The sequence below is a fragment of the Gadus chalcogrammus genome, chromosome 12, assembly GCF_026213295.1.
Source record: "Gadus chalcogrammus isolate NIFS_2021 chromosome 12, NIFS_Gcha_1.0, whole genome shotgun sequence".
Taxonomy (NCBI): domain Eukaryota; kingdom Metazoa; phylum Chordata; class Actinopteri; order Gadiformes; family Gadidae; genus Gadus; species Gadus chalcogrammus.
This window is the reverse complement of record NC_079423.1, coordinates 9,165,775-9,180,343: the sequence shown is the minus strand read 5'-3', so window position 1 is coordinate 9,180,343 and position 14,569 is coordinate 9,165,775. Positions and strand designations below refer to the sequence as shown.

Below are 14,569 nucleotides of genomic sequence, written 5' to 3'. Positions count from 1 at the left end.
AGATCAGACGAGATCGGGCGTGTTCAGGTGTATGGCCGTAAGCAATTAGTGCAGGCGCAAAACCAGGTTTATACAGTAGCACATAAGGAGTGAGAAAGCTGCTGAGGCTCGACGTTACACTTTTACAAAAAACAATCATTAGTTAGATATAAACGGCAGTAATTGATTCAGAAGGACTCCTTATCCATGTAAACGATCATTGTGACATCTGAATTCATTAATTATCTGAAATACACTGCGTGTGCGTGTGATGTTAAATGTTTGAACCAAGGTTAACGTTAAAAGTGTCAGAGAATGGGTGGTGATTTTTTGACGTCCTCCCATGATCTGAAGTGAGCGTGCGTGTTTGTGTTGTGAAAGTTTAAGAAATGTACAACTGTCGGTTCAGCTCTCTGGTGCTCCCTGCTGGCAGTATCACTATACTGTCCTCATGTTTCACAAAAATAGTTTTGAGAGACGTTGTCAGTTTTTGTATGTTGCTTAAATCCTCCAAAGCGGTTGGCAGTAACATCAGGTCACGGTAACGCCACGGTAGCCACGGAGTCAATGAGCTCGAGTTGAAAAAGAAAATGCTTACAGCACCTGGTATTCCCAGGCGGTCTCCCATCCAAGTACTAACCAGGCCCGACCCTGCTTAGCTTCCGAGATCAGACGAGATCGGGCGTGTTCAGGGTGGTATGGCCGTAAGCAATTAGTGCAGGCGCAAAACCAGGTTTTATACAGTAGCACATAAGGAGTGAGAAAGCTGCTGAGGCTCGACGTTACACTCTTACAAAAACAATCATTAGTTAGATATAAACGGCAGTAATTGATTCAGTAGGACTCCTTATCCATGTAAACGATCATGGTGACATCTGAATTCATTAATTATCTGAAATACACTGCGTGTGCGTGTGATGTTAAATGTTTGAACCAAGGTTAACGGTTAAAAGGTCAGAGAATGGGTGGTGATTTTTTGACGTCCTCCCATGATCTGAAGTGAGCGTGCGTGTTTGTGTTGGTGAAAGTTTAAGAAATGTACAACTGTCGGTTCAGCTCTCTGGTGCTCCCTGCTGGCAGTATCACTATACTGTCCTCATGTTTCACAAAAATAGTTTTGAGAGACGTTGTCAGTTTTTTGTATGTTGCTTAAATCCTCCAAAGCGGTTGGCAGTAAACATCAGGTCACGGTACGCCACGGTAGCCACGGAGTCAATGAGCTCGAGTTGAAAAAGAAAAAGCTTACAGCACCTGGTATTCCCAGGCGGTCTCCCATCCAAGTACTAACCAGGCCCGACCCTGCTTAGCTTCCGAGATCAGACGAGATCGGGCGTGTTCAGGGTGGTATGGCCGTAAGCAATTAGTGCAGGCGCAAAACCAGGTTTTATACAGTAGCACATAAGGAGTGAGAAAGCTGCTGAGGCTCGACGTTACACTTTTACAAAAACAATCATTAGTTAGATATAAACGGCAGTAATTGATTCAGTAGGACTCCTTATCCATGTAAACGATCATTGTGACATCTGAATTCATTAATTATCTGAAATACACGTGCGTGTGCGTGTGATGTTAATGTTTGAACCAGGGTTAACGGTTAAAGTGTCAGAGAATGGGTGGTGATTTTTTGACGTCCTCCCATGATCTGAAGTGAGCGTGCGTGTTTGTGTTGGTGAAAGTTTAAGAAATGTACAACTGTCGGTTCAGCTCTCTGGTGCTCCCTGCTGGCAGTATCACTATACTGTCCTCATGTTTCACAAAAATAGTTTTGAGAGACGTTGTCAGTTTTTGTATGTTGCTTAAATCCTCCAAAGCGGTTGGCAGTAAACATCAGGTCACGGTACGCCACGGTAGGCCACGGAGTCAATGAGCTCGAGTTGAAAAAAGAAAAAGCTTACAGCACCTGGTATTCCCAGGCGGTCTCCCATCCAAGTACTAACCAGGCCCGACCCTGCTTAGCTTCCGAGATCAGACGAGATCGGGCGTGTGTTCAGGGTGGTATGGCCGTAAGCAATTAGTGCAGGCGCAAAACCAGGTTTTATACAGTAGCACATAAGGAGTGAGAAAGCTGCTGAGGCTCGACGTTACACTTTTACAAAAACAATCATTAGTTAGATATAAACGGCAGTAATTGATTCAGTAGGACTCCTTATCCATGTAAACCGATCATTGTGACATCTGAATTCATTAATTATCTGAAATACACTGCGTGTGCGTGTGATGTTAAATGTTTGAACCAAGGGTTAACCGTTAAAGTGTCAGAGAATGGGTGGTGATTTTTTGACGTCCTCCCATGATCTGAAGTGAGCGTGCGTGTTTGTGTTGGTGAAAGTTTAAGAAATGTACAACTGTCGGTTCAGCTCTCTGGTGCTCCCTGCTGGCAGTATCACTATACTGTCCTCATGTTTCACAAAAATAGTTTTGAGAGACGTTGTCAGTTTTTGTATGTTGCTTAAATCCTCCAAAGCGGTTGGCAGTAAACATCAGGTCACGGTACGCCACGGTAGGCCACGGAGTCAATGAGCTCGAGTTGAAAAAGAAAAAGCTTACAGCACCTGGTAATTCCCAGGCGGTCTCCCATCCAAGTACTAACCAGGCCCGACCCTGCTTAGCTTCCGAGATCAGACGAGATCGGGCGTGTTCAGGGTGGTATGGCCGTAAGCAATTAGTGCAGGCGCAAAACCAGGTTTTATACAGTAGCACATAAGGAGTGAGAAAGCTGCTGAGGCTCGACGTTACACTTTTACAAAAACAATCATTAGTTAGATATAAACGGCAGTAATTGATTCAGTAGGACTCCTTATCCATGTAAACGATCATTGTGACATCTGAATTCATTAATTATCTGAAATACACTGCGTGTGCGTGTGATGTTAAATGTTTGAACCAAGGTTAACGGTTAAAGTGTCAGAGAATGGGTGGTGATTTTTTGACGTCCTCCATGATCTGAAGTGAGCGTGCGTGTTTGTGTTGGTGAAAGTTTAAGAAATGTACAACTGTCGGTTCAGCTCTCTGGTGCTCCCTGCTGGCAGTATCACTATACTGTCCTCATGTTTCACAAAAATAGTTTTGAGAGACGTTGTCAGTTTTTGTATGTTGCTTAAATCCTCCAAAGCGGTTGGCAGTAAACATCAGGTCACGGTACGCACGGTAGGCCACGGAGTCAATGAGCTCGAGTTGAAAAAGAAAAAGCTTACAGCACCTGGTATTCCCAGGCGGTCTCCCATCCAAGTACTAACCAGGCCCGACCCTGCTTAGCTTCCGAGATCAGACGAGATCGGGCGTGTTCAGGGTGGTATGGCCGTAAGCAATTAGTGCAGGCGCAAAACCAGGTTTTATACAGTAGCACATAAGGAGTGAGAAAGCTGCTGAGGCTCGACGTTACACTCTTACAAAAACAATCATTAGTTAGATATAAACGGCAGTAATTGATTCAGTAGGACTCCTTATCCATGTAAACGATCATTGTGACATCTGAATTCATTAATTATCTGAAATACACTGCGTGTGCGTGTGATGTTAAATGTTTGAACCAAGGTTAACGGTTAAAGTGTCAGAGAATGGGTGGTGATTTTTTGACGTCCTCCCATGATCTGAAGTGAGCGTGCGTGTTTGTGTTGGTGAAAGTTTAAGAAATGTACAACTGTCGGTTCAGCTCTCTGGTGCTCCCTGCTGGCAGTATCACTATACTGTCCTCATGTTTCACAAAAATAGTTTTGAGAGACGTTGTCAGTTTTTGTATGTTGCTTAAATCCTCCAAAGCGGTTGGCAGTAAACATCAGGTCACGGTACGCCACGGTAGGCCACGGAGGCAATGAGCTCGAGTTGAAAAAGAAAAAGCTTACAGCACCTGGTATTCCCAGGCGGTCTCCCATCCAAGTACTACCAGGCCCGACCCTGCTTAGCTTCCGAGATCAGACGAGATCGGGCGTGTTCAGGGTGGTATGGCCGTAAGCAATTAGTGCAGGCGCAAAACCAGGTTTTATACAGTAGCACATAAGGAGTGAGAAAGCTGCTGAGGCTCGACGTTACACTTTTACAAAAACAATCATTAGTTAGATATAAACGGCAGTAATTGATTCAGTAGGACTCCTTATCCATGTAAACGATCATTGTGACATCTGAATTCATTAATTATCTGAAATACACTGCGTGTGCGTGTGATGTTAAATGTTTGAACCAAGGTTAACGGTTAAGTGTCAGAGAATGGGTGGTGATTTTTTGACGTCCTCCCATGATCTGAAGTGAGCGTGCGTGTTTGTGTTGGTGAAAGTTTAAGAAATGTACAACTGTCGGTTCAGCTCTCTGGTGCTCCCTGCTGGCAGTATCACTATACTGTCCTCATGTTTCACAAAAATAGTTTTGAGAGACGTTGTCAGTTTTTGTATGTTGCTTAAATCCTCCAAAGCGGTTGGCAGTAAACATCAGGTCACGGTACGCCACGGTAGGCCACGGAGGCAATGAGCTCGAGTTGAAAAAGAAAAAGCTTACAGCACCTGGTATTCCCAGGCGGTCTCCCATCCAAGTACTAACCAGGCCCGACCCTGCTTAGCTTCCGAGATCAGACGAGATCGGCGTGTTCAGGGTGGTATGGCCGTAAGCAATTAGTGCAGGCGCAAAACCAGGTTTTATACAGTAGCACATAAGGAGTGAGAAGCTGCTGAGGCTCGACGTTACACTCTTACAAAAACAATCATTAGTTAGATATAAACGGCAGTAATTGATTCAGTAGGACTCCTTATCCATGTAAACGATCATTGTGACATCTGAATTCATTAATTATCTGAAATACACTGCGTGTGCGTGTGATGTTAAATGTTTGAACCAAGGTTAACGGTTAAAGTGTCAGAGAATGGGTGGTGATTTTTTGACGTCCTCCCATGATCTGAAGTGAGCGTGCGTGTTTGTGTTGGTGAAAGTTTAAGAAATGTACAACTGTCGGTTCAGCTCTCTGGTGCTCCCTGCTGGCAGTATCACTATACTGTCCTCATGTTTCACAAAAATAGTTTTGAGAGACGTTGTCAGTTTTTGTATGTTGCTTAAATCCTCCAAAGCGGTTGGCAGTAAACATCAGGTCACGGTACGCCACGTTAGGCCACGGAGTCAATGAGCTCGAGTTGAAAAAGAAAAAGCTTACAGCACCTGGTATTCCCAGGCGGTCTCCCATCCAAGTACTAACCAGGCCCGACCCTGCTTAGCTTCCGAGATCAGACGAGATCGGGCGTGTTCAGGGTGGTATGGCCGTAAGCAATTAGTGCAGGCGCAAAACCAGGTTTTATACAGTAGCACATAAGGAGTGAGAAAGCTGCTGAGGCTCGACGTTACACTCTTACAAAAACAATCATTAGTTAGATATAAACGGCAGTAATTGATTCAGTAGGACTCCTTATCCATGTAAACGATCATTGTGACATCTGAATTCATTAATTATCTGAAATACACTGCGTGTGCGTGTGATGTTAAATGTTTGAACCAAGGTTAACGGTTAAAGTGTCAGAGAATGGGTGGTGATTTTTTGACGTCCTCCCATGATCTGAAGTGAGCGTGCGTGTTTGTGTTGGTGAAAGTTTAAGAAATGTACAACTGTCGGTTCAGCTCTCTGGTGCTCCCTGCTGGCAGTATCACTATACTGTCCTCATGTTTCACAAAAATAGTTTTGAGAGACGTTGTCAGTTTTTGTATGTTGCTTAAATCCTCCAAAGCGGTTGGCATACATCAGTTCACGGTACGCCACGGTAGGCCACGGAGTCAATGAGCTCGAGTTGAAAAAGAAAAAGCTTACAGCACCTGGTATTCCCAGGCGGTCTCCCATCCAAGTACTAACCAGGCCCGACCCTGCTTAGCTTCCGAGATCAGACGAGATCGGGCGTGTTCAGGGTGGTATGGCCGTAAGCAATTAGTGCAGGCGCAAAACCAGGTTTTATACAGTAGCACATAAGGAGTGAGAAAGCTGCTGAGGCTCGACGTTACACTCTTACAAAAACAATCATTAGTTAGATATAAACGGCAGTAATTGATTCAGTAGGACTCCTTATCCATGTAAACGATCATTGTGACATCTGAATTCATTAATTATCTGAAATACACTGCGTGTGCGTGTGATGTTAAATGTTTGAACCAAGGTTAACGGTTAAAGTGTCAGAGAATGGGTGGTGATTTTTTGACGTCCTCCCATGATCTGAAGTGAGCGTGCGTGTTTGTGTTGGTGAAAGTTTAAGAAATGTACAACTGTCGGTTCAGCTCTCTGGTGCTCCCTGCTGGCAGTATCACTATACTGTCCTCATGTTTCACAAAAATAGTTTTGAGAGACGTTGTCAGTTTTTGTATGTTGCTTAAATCCTCCAAAGCGGTTGGCAGTAAACATCAGGTCACGGTACGCCACGGTAGGCCACGGAGTCAATGAGCTCGAGTTGAAAAAGAAAAAGCTTACAGCACCTGGTATTCCCAGGCGGTCTCCCATCCAAGTACTAACCAGGCCCGACCCTGCTTAGCTTCCGAGATCAGACGAGATCGGGCGTGTTCAGGGTGGTATGGCCGTAAGCAATTAGTGCAGGCGCAAAACCAGGTTTTATACAGTAGCACATAAGGAGTGAGAAAGCTGCTGAGGCTCGACGTTACACTTTACAAAAACAATCATTAGTTAGATATAAACGGCAGTAATTGATTCAGTAGGACTCCTTATCCATGTAAACGATCATTGTGACATCTGAATTCATTAATTATCTGAAATACACTGCGTGTGCGTGTGATGTTAAATGTTTGAACCAAGGTTAACGGTTAAAGTGTCAGAGAATGGGTGGTGATTTTTTGACGTCCTCCCATGATCTGAAGTGAGCGTGCGTGTTTGTGTTGGTGAAAGTTTAAGAAATGTACAACTGTCGGTTCAGCTCTCTGGTGCTCCCTGCTGGCAGTATCACTATACTGTCCTCATGTTTCACAAAAATAGTTTTGAGAGACGTTGTCAGTTTTTGTATGTTGCTTAAATCCTCCAAAGCGGTTGGCAGTAAACATCAGGTCACGGTACGCCACGGTAGGCCACGGAGTCAATGAGCTCGAGTTGAAAAAGAAAAAGCTTACAGCACCTGGTATTCCCAGGCGGTCTCCCATCCAAGTACTAACCAGGCCCGACCCTGCTTAGCTTCCGAGATCAGACGAGATCGGCGTGTTCAGGGTGGTATGGCCGTAAGCAATTAGTGCAGGCGCAAAACCAGGTTTTATACAGTAGCACATAAGGAGTGAGAAAGCTGCTGAGGCTCGACGTTACACTCTTACAAAAACAATCATTAGTTAGATATAAACGGCAGTAATTGATTCAGTAGGACTCCTTATCCATGTAAACGATCATTGTGACATCTGAATTCATTAATTATCTGAAATACACTGCGTGTGCGTGTGATGTTAAATGTTTGAACCAAGGTTAACGGTTAAAGTGTCAGAGAATGGGTGGTGATTTTTTGACGTCCTCCCATGATCTGAAGTGAGCGTGCGTGTTGTGTTGGTGAAAGTTTAAGAAATGTACAACTGTCGGTTCAGCTCTCTGGTGCTCCCTGCTGGCAGTATCACTATACTGTCCTCATGTTTCACAAAAATAGTTTTGAGAGACGTTGTCAGTTTTTGTATGTTGCTTAAATCCTCCAAAGCGGTTGGCAGTAAACATCAGGTCACGGTACGCCACGGTAGGCCACGGAGTCAATGAGCTCGAGTTGAAAAAGAAAAAGCTTACAGCACCTGGTATTCCCAGGCGGTCTCCCATCCAAGTACTAACCAGGCCCGACCCTGCTTAGCTTCCGAGATCAGACGAGATCGGGCGTGTTCAGGGTGGTATGGCCGTAAGCAATTAGTGCAGGCGCAAAACCAGGTTTTATACAGTAGCACATAAGGAGTGAGAAAGCTGCTGAGGCTCGACGTTACACTTTACAAAAACAATCATTAGTTAGATATAAACGGCAGTAATTGATTCAGTAGGACTCCTTATCCATGTAAACGATCATTGTGACATCTGAATTCATTAATTATCTGAAATACACTGCGTGTGCGTGTGATGTTAAATGTTTGAACCAAGGTTAACGGTTAAAGTGTCAGAGAATGGGTGGTGATTTTTGACGTCCTCCCATGATCTGAAGTGAGCGTGCGTGTTTGTGTTGGTGAAAGTTTAAGAAATGTACAACTGTCGGTTCAGCTCTCTGGTGCTCCCTGCTGGCAGTATCACTATACTGTCCTCATGTTTCACAAAAATAGTTTTGAGAGACGTTGTCAGTTTTTGTATGTTGCTTAAATCCTCCAAAGCGGTTGGCAGTAAACATCAGGTCACGGTACGCCACGGTAGGCCACGGAGTCAATGAGCTCGAGTTGAAAAAGAAAAGCTTACAGCACCTGGTATTCCCAGGCGGTCTCCCATCCAAGTACTAACCAGGCCCGACCCTGCTTAGCTTCCGAGATCAGACGAGATCGGGCGTGTTCAGGGTGGTATGGCCGTAAGCAATTAGTGCAGGCGCAAAACCAGGTTTTATACAGTAGCACATAAGGAGTGAGAAAGCTGCTGAGGCTCGACGTTACACTTTTACAAAAACAATCATTAGTTAGATATAAACGGCAGTAATTGATTCAGTAGGACTCCTTATCCATGTAAACGATCATTGTGACATCTGAATTCATTAATTATCTGAAATACACTGCGTGTGCGTGTGATGTTAAATGTTTGAACCAAGGTTAACGGTTAAAGTGTCAGAGAATGGGTGGTGATTTTTTGACGTCCTCCCATGATCTGAAGTGAGCGTGCGTGTTTGTGTTGGTGAAAGTTTAAGAAATGTACAACTGTCGTTTCAGCTCTCTGGTGCTCCCTGCTGGCAGTATCACTATACTGTCCTCATGTTTCACAAAAATAGTTTTGAGAGACGTTGTCAGTTTTTGTATGTTGCTTAAATCCTCCAAAGCGGTTGGCAGTAAACATCAGGTCACGGTACGCCACGGTAGGCCACGGAGGCAATGAGCTCGAGTTGAAAAAAGAAAAAGCTTACAGCACCTGGTATTCCCAGGCGGTCTCCCATCCAAGTACTAACCAGGCCCGACCCTGCTTAGCTTCCGAGATCAGACGAGATCGGGCGTGTTCAGGGTGGTATGGCCGTAAGCAATTAGTGCAGGCGCAAAAACCAGGTTTTATACAGTAGCACATAAGGAGTGAGAAAGCTGCTGAGGCTCGACGTTACACTCTTACAAAAACAATCATTAGTTAGATATAAACGGCAGTAATTGATTCAGTAGGACTCCTTATCCATGTAAACGATCATTGTGACATCTGAATTCATTAATTATCTGAAATACACTGCGTGTGCGTGTGATGTTAAATGTTTGAACCAAGGTTAACGGTTAAAGTGTCAGAGAATGGGTGGTGATTTTTTGACGTCCTCCCATGATCTGAAGTGAGCGTGCGTGTTTGTGTTGGTGAAAGTTTAAGAAATGTACAACTGTCGGTTCAGCTCTCTGGTGCTCCCTGCTGGCAGTATCACTATACTGTCCTCATGTTTCACAAAAATAGTTTTGAGAGACGTTGTCAGTTTTTTGTATGTTGCTTAAATCCTCCAAAGCGGTTGGCAGTAAACATCAGGTCACGGTACGCCACGGAGTCAATGAGCTCGAGTTGAAAAAGAAAAAGCTTACAGCACCTGGTATTCCCAGGCGGTCTCCCATCCAAGTACTAACCAGGCCCGACCCTGCTTAGCTTCCGAGATCAGACGAGATCGGGCGTGTTCAGGGTGGTATGGCCGTAAGCAATAGTGCAGGCGCAAAACCAGGTTTTATACAGTAGCACATAAGGAGTGAGAAAGCTGCTGAGGCTCGACGTTACACTCTTACAAAACAATCATTAGTTAGATATAAACGGCAGTAATTGATTCAGTAGGACTCCTTATCCATGTAAACGATCATTGTGACATCTGAATTCATTAATTATCTGAAATACACTGCGTGTGCGTGTGATGTTAAATGTTTGAACCAAGGTTAACGGTTAAAGTGTCAGAGAATGGGTGGTGATTTTTTGACGTCCTCCCATGATCTGAAGTGAGCGTGCGTGTTTGTGTTGGTGAAAGTTTAAGAAATGTACAACTGTCGGTTCAGCTCTCTGGTGCTCCCTGCTGGCAGTATCACTATACTGTCCTCATGTTTCACAAAAATAGTTTTGAGAGACGTTGTCAGTTTTTGTATGTTGCTTAAATCCTCCAAAGCGGTTGGCAGTAAACATCAGGTCACGGTACACCACGGAGTCAATGAGCTCGAGTTGAAAAAGAAAAGCTTACAGCACCTGGTATTCCCAGGCGGTCTCCCAACCAAGTACTAACAGCCCCGACCCTGCATAGCTTCCGAGTTCAGACAAGATCGTGCGTGTTCAGGGTGGTCTTGCCGTATGCAATTAGTGCAGGCGCAAAACCAGGTTTTATACAGTAGCACATAAGGAGTGAGAAAGCTGCTGAGGCTCGACGTTAAACTTTTACAAAAAAATCATTAGTTAGATATAAACGGCAGTAATTGATTCAGTAGGACTCCTTATCAGGGGCGGCGCCAAACGGTTGCTTGCCGTTGCTATAGCAACTCCAAGCAATTACTCAGAAACCCCAGAGCAACCCCTGATTTTTTGTCCAACTCAAACAACATATTGAAATAATGCCATTTTCCGTAAAATGGTATTAAATAAGTTCAACTAAACCTATGGCCGAATGCGGTACCCGTCACCATACCGACCATTCCTGTCATATGAATCACCAGATTAAGTGCATAATCAGTGAGTAGTCGTTCAAATGAACACGAGTCAGCCTGGGACTCTCCTCTCCTCCCCTCCCCCTCACCGTGCCCAGTTCCCGAGCGTTGGGCATGCGCACACTCTGTAAGTGACATGAACAGATTAAAAAAAAACACATACACACAATTAACACAAACGATCCCAAGCAATATGTACAATATTAATTAATTATTATTTAATGTACTTGAAACAATAATTTCATTAATAGCTAGTCTTACGAAAAATAAATAACATTTCAAATATGCGGACATCTCGCGGCGAGATTATCAGTCAGAGATGTTCGTTGCCGGCTCGTTGGCGCTTAAAAAATATGGACAAGTTTTTACTATTTCGAAAGAAATCAAGTTCAAACACGACTCGCGATGGCGAGGCTGAGGATGGGCTCGTTAATAGCCAGACTTGTGTTGGACTTGGCAGTTGTTCGGAGGGGGGTTATGCTGAGGTCAAGAAACGGAAGAAAATATTGTAGCCTACACAGTTCTGAATTAGCAATACAATGTTATCACATGCTTGCTAACAATGTTGGTGTGTTAAACCGTATGGATTAAAGTGGAATATTGCAAGAAGTCCTGTGATCAAGACATCGATTTAAGGTAGGCCGTTTGGTTATTAAGTTTGCCCGTCGCAGCATATTGACTTGACTCAACAATAATAGCAACTATTGTATTAATGTTCCACATAGGCCTACATTTGAGACGTATCGCGCAACTAATGTGAATGCTTTGGAATGTACCGTGGCGACGGTGGGTCTGAGATGTGCAATTCACCACTATTGACAGGACAGCTAACCTTGTAGTTGGGGGACTGCTGACGGACTGTTGATTGAGAGAACTATGTGTTTGTTATATGTCGTGTGGCCGCAGTGCCACCTGGACTAGCAGTGAATGTGTACATGCCGCTGGGCTATTTTCATGTTGGCCTTCTTAAAGATCTTCCTCTATATTGTTCTATGTCTTTACGTCTTTTTGTCTGTGTGTGTGTGAGGGAGAGGGAGAAAGATAGCGCACGTTGAACTGTCAAATGATACGATCACACTCAATCACAGTGGTGCGATTAGTCTGTGTTGTACTGTACTGTAAACTTGCCTCGTACGGGACCGCAACCACCCCAACCCGTGCCGAAAATGTCTTCCCGGCCGTGCCTCTGCCAAATTCAGGTGTTTTGATCAAGGTTTTTTTTTTTTGACCAGCAACCTCTTGAATCATACAGCAACTGTTAAGCAACTGCAACAAATTATTTCTTGGCGCCGCCACTGCTCCTTATCCATGTAAACGATCATTGTGACATCTGAATTCATTAATTATCTGAAATACACTGCGTGTGCGTGTGATGTTAAATGTTTGAACCAAGGTTAACGGTTAAAGTGTCAGAGAATGGGTGGTGATTTTTTGACGTCCTCCCATGAACTGAAGTGAGCGTGCGTGTTTGTGTTGGTGAAAGTTTAAGAAATGTACAACTGTCGGTTCAGCTCTCTGGTGCTCCCTGCTGGCAGTATCACTATACTGTCCTCATGTTTCACAAAAACAGTTTTGAGAGACGTTGTCAGTTTTGTATGTTGCTTAAATCCTCCAAAGCGGTTGGCAGTAAACATCAGGTCACGGTACGCCACGGAGTCAATGAGCTCGAGTTGAAAAGAAAAACTTACAGCACCTGGTATTCCCAGGCGGTCTCCCATCCAAGTACTAACCAGGCCCGACCCTGCTTAGCTTCCGAGATCAGACGAGATCGGGCGTGTTCAGTGGTGGTATGGCCGTAAGCAATTAGTGCAGGCGCAAAACCAGGTTTTATACAGTAGCACATAAGGAGTGAGAAAGCTGCTGAGGCTCGACGTTACACTCTTACAAAAACAATCATTAGTTAGATATAACGGCAGTATTGATTCAGTAGGACTCCTTATCCATGTAAACGATCATTGTGACATATGAATTCATTAATTATCTGAAATACACTGCGTGTGCGTGTGATGTTAAATGTTTGAACCAAGGTTAACGGTTAAAGTGTCAGAGAATGGGTGGTGATTTTTTGACGTCCTCCCATGATCTGAAGTGAGCGTGCGTGTTTGTGTTGGTGTAAAGTTTAAGAAATGTACAACTGTCGGTTCAGCTCTCTGGTGCTCCCTGCTGGCAGTATCACTATACTGTCCTCATGTTTCACAAAAATAGTTTTGAGAGACGTTGTCAGTTTTTGTATGTTGCTTTAATCCTCCAAAGCGGTTGGCAGTAAACATCAGGTCACGGTACGCCACGGTAGGCCACGGAGGCAATGAGCTCGAGTTGAAAAAGAAAAGCTTACAGCACCTGGTATTCCCAGGCGGTCTCCCATCCAAGTACTAACCAGGCCCGACCCTGCTTAGCTTCCGAGATCAGACGAGATCGGGCGTGTTCAGGTGGTTGGCCGTAAGCAATAGTGCAGGCGCAAACCAGGTTTTATAACAGTAGCACATAAGGAGTGAGAAAGCTGCTGAGGCTCGACGTTACAACTTTTACAAAAACAATCATTAGTTAGATATAAAACTGCAGTAATTGATTCAGTAGGGACTCTATCCATGTAAACGATCATTGTGACATCTGATTCATTAATTATCTGAAATACACTGCGTGTGCGTGTTATGTTAAATGTTTGAACCAAGGTTAACGGTTTAAAGTGTCAGAGAATGGGTGGTGATTTTTTGACGTCCTCCCATGATCTGAAGTGAGCGTGCGTGTTTGTTGTTGGTGAAAGTGTTAAGAAATGTAAACAACGTGTCTGTTCAGCTCTCTGGTGCTCCCTGCTGGCAGTAGCACTATACTGGGTCCTCATGTTTCACAAAAATAGGTTTTGAGAGACGTTGTTCAGTTTTTGTATTTGCTGTAAAGCCGCCAAAGCGGTTGGCAGTAAACAGTCAGGTCACGGTACGCCACGGTTGGCCACGGAGTCAATGAGCTCGAGTTGAAAAAGAAAAAGCTTACAGCACCTGGGTATTCCCAGGCGGTCTCCCATCCAAGTACTAACCAGGCCCGACCCTGTTAGCTTCCGATATCAGACGAGATCGGGCGGTGTTCAGGGGTGGTATGGCCGTAAGCAATTAGTGCAGGCGCAAAACCAGGTGTTATACAGTAGCACATAAGGAGTGAAAGCTGCTGAGGCTCGACTTACACTTTTACAAAAACATCATTAGTTAGATATAAACGCAGTAATTGATTCAGTAGGACTCCTTATCCATGTAAACGATCATTGTGACATCTGAATTCATTAATTATCTGAAATACACTGCGTGTGCGTGTGATGTTAATGTTTGACCAAGGTTAACGGTTAAAGTGGGTCCGAGTAATGGGTGGTGAATTTTGACGTCCGTCCCATGATCTGAAGTGAGCGTGCGTGTTTGTGTGTGGTGAAAGTTTAAGAAAATGTGACAACTGTCGGTTCAGCGTCTCTGGTAGCTGCCTGCTGGCAGTAGCACTATTACTGTCCTCATGTTTGGGGACAAAAATAGTTTTGAGAGACGTTGTCAGTTTTTGGGTAATGGTGCTTAAATCCTCCAAAGCGGTGGCAGTAAACATCAGTCACGGTACGCCACGGTAGGCCACGGAGGCAAATGAGCTCGATGTTGAAAAAGAAAAGCCTTAGCAGCACCTGGTATTCCCAGGGCGGTCTCGCCATTCCAAGTACTAACCAAGTCCGACCCTGCTTAGCTTCCGAGATCATACGAGATCAATCGTGCAGTGTTCAGGGTTGGTATGGCCGTAAAGCAATTAGTGCAGGGCGCAAAACCAGGTTTCATACAGTAGCAACATAAGGAGTGAGAAAGGCTGCTGAAGGCTC

At 44.4% G+C, this 14,569-nt stretch overlaps 17 non-coding genes and 2 pseudogenes across 17 annotated transcripts; all 19 read right to left on the bottom strand.

Moving 5' to 3' along the window:
• Positions 1-570: 570 nt before the first annotated feature.
• On the bottom strand, positions 571-689 carry LOC130399582 (5S ribosomal RNA). Its single transcript, XR_008902089.1, has one exon. It is a non-coding gene; the product is annotated as a 5S ribosomal RNA (ribosomal RNA).
• Positions 690-1,218: 529 nt separating this feature from the next.
• LOC130397716 (5S ribosomal RNA) lies at positions 1,219-1,337 on the bottom strand. The gene has a single exon (XR_008900301.1). It is a non-coding gene; the product is annotated as a 5S ribosomal RNA (ribosomal RNA).
• A 530-nt stretch (positions 1,338-1,867) lies between these two features.
• On the bottom strand, positions 1,868-1,988 carry LOC130400253 (5S ribosomal RNA). The gene has a single exon (XR_008902729.1). It is a non-coding gene; the product is annotated as a 5S ribosomal RNA (ribosomal RNA).
• A 531-nt stretch (positions 1,989-2,519) lies between these two features.
• LOC130400470 (5S ribosomal RNA) lies at positions 2,520-2,639 on the bottom strand. Its single transcript, XR_008902953.1, has one exon. It is a non-coding gene; the product is annotated as a 5S ribosomal RNA (ribosomal RNA).
• Positions 2,640-3,166: 527 nt separating this feature from the next.
• LOC130397715 (5S ribosomal RNA) lies at positions 3,167-3,285 on the bottom strand. The gene has a single exon (XR_008900300.1). It is a non-coding gene; the product is annotated as a 5S ribosomal RNA (ribosomal RNA).
• Positions 3,286-3,814: 529 nt separating this feature from the next.
• Positions 3,815-3,932, bottom strand: LOC130400613 (5S ribosomal RNA). Its single transcript, XR_008903091.1, has one exon. It is a non-coding gene; the product is annotated as a 5S ribosomal RNA (ribosomal RNA).
• A 528-nt stretch (positions 3,933-4,460) lies between these two features.
• LOC130394010 (5S ribosomal RNA) lies at positions 4,461-4,578 on the bottom strand. The gene has a single exon (XR_008897210.1). It is a non-coding gene; the product is annotated as a 5S ribosomal RNA (ribosomal RNA).
• Positions 4,579-5,106: 528 nt separating this feature from the next.
• LOC130397714 (5S ribosomal RNA) lies at positions 5,107-5,225 on the bottom strand. The gene has a single exon (XR_008900299.1). It is a non-coding gene; the product is annotated as a 5S ribosomal RNA (ribosomal RNA).
• Positions 5,226-5,751: 526 nt separating this feature from the next.
• Positions 5,752-5,870, bottom strand: LOC130397713 (5S ribosomal RNA). Its single transcript, XR_008900298.1, has one exon. It is a non-coding gene; the product is annotated as a 5S ribosomal RNA (ribosomal RNA).
• Positions 5,871-6,399: 529 nt separating this feature from the next.
• LOC130397711 (5S ribosomal RNA) lies at positions 6,400-6,518 on the bottom strand. The gene has a single exon (XR_008900296.1). It is a non-coding gene; the product is annotated as a 5S ribosomal RNA (ribosomal RNA).
• A 528-nt stretch (positions 6,519-7,046) lies between these two features.
• Positions 7,047-7,164, bottom strand: LOC130394009 (5S ribosomal RNA). Its single transcript, XR_008897209.1, has one exon. It is a non-coding gene; the product is annotated as a 5S ribosomal RNA (ribosomal RNA).
• Positions 7,165-7,692: 528 nt separating this feature from the next.
• Positions 7,693-7,811, bottom strand: LOC130397710 (5S ribosomal RNA). The gene has a single exon (XR_008900294.1). It is a non-coding gene; the product is annotated as a 5S ribosomal RNA (ribosomal RNA).
• Positions 7,812-8,337: 526 nt separating this feature from the next.
• On the bottom strand, positions 8,338-8,456 carry LOC130397709 (5S ribosomal RNA). Its single transcript, XR_008900293.1, has one exon. It is a non-coding gene; the product is annotated as a 5S ribosomal RNA (ribosomal RNA).
• A 530-nt stretch (positions 8,457-8,986) lies between these two features.
• Positions 8,987-9,105, bottom strand: LOC130397708 (5S ribosomal RNA). The gene has a single exon (XR_008900292.1). It is a non-coding gene; the product is annotated as a 5S ribosomal RNA (ribosomal RNA).
• Positions 9,106-9,626: 521 nt separating this feature from the next.
• Positions 9,627-9,745, bottom strand: LOC130397707 (5S ribosomal RNA). The gene has a single exon (XR_008900291.1). It is a non-coding gene; the product is annotated as a 5S ribosomal RNA (ribosomal RNA).
• Positions 9,746-10,261: 516 nt separating this feature from the next.
• LOC130396254 (5S ribosomal RNA) lies at positions 10,262-10,379 on the bottom strand (annotated as a pseudogene).
• A 2,027-nt stretch (positions 10,380-12,406) lies between these two features.
• Positions 12,407-12,526, bottom strand: LOC130394650 (5S ribosomal RNA). Its single transcript, XR_008897787.1, has one exon. It is a non-coding gene; the product is annotated as a 5S ribosomal RNA (ribosomal RNA).
• A 527-nt stretch (positions 12,527-13,053) lies between these two features.
• LOC130395766 (5S ribosomal RNA) lies at positions 13,054-13,170 on the bottom strand. The gene has a single exon (XR_008898782.1). It is a non-coding gene; the product is annotated as a 5S ribosomal RNA (ribosomal RNA).
• Positions 13,171-13,709: 539 nt separating this feature from the next.
• LOC130396146 (5S ribosomal RNA) lies at positions 13,710-13,830 on the bottom strand (annotated as a pseudogene).
• Between the last annotated feature and the right edge of the window lie 739 nt (positions 13,831-14,569).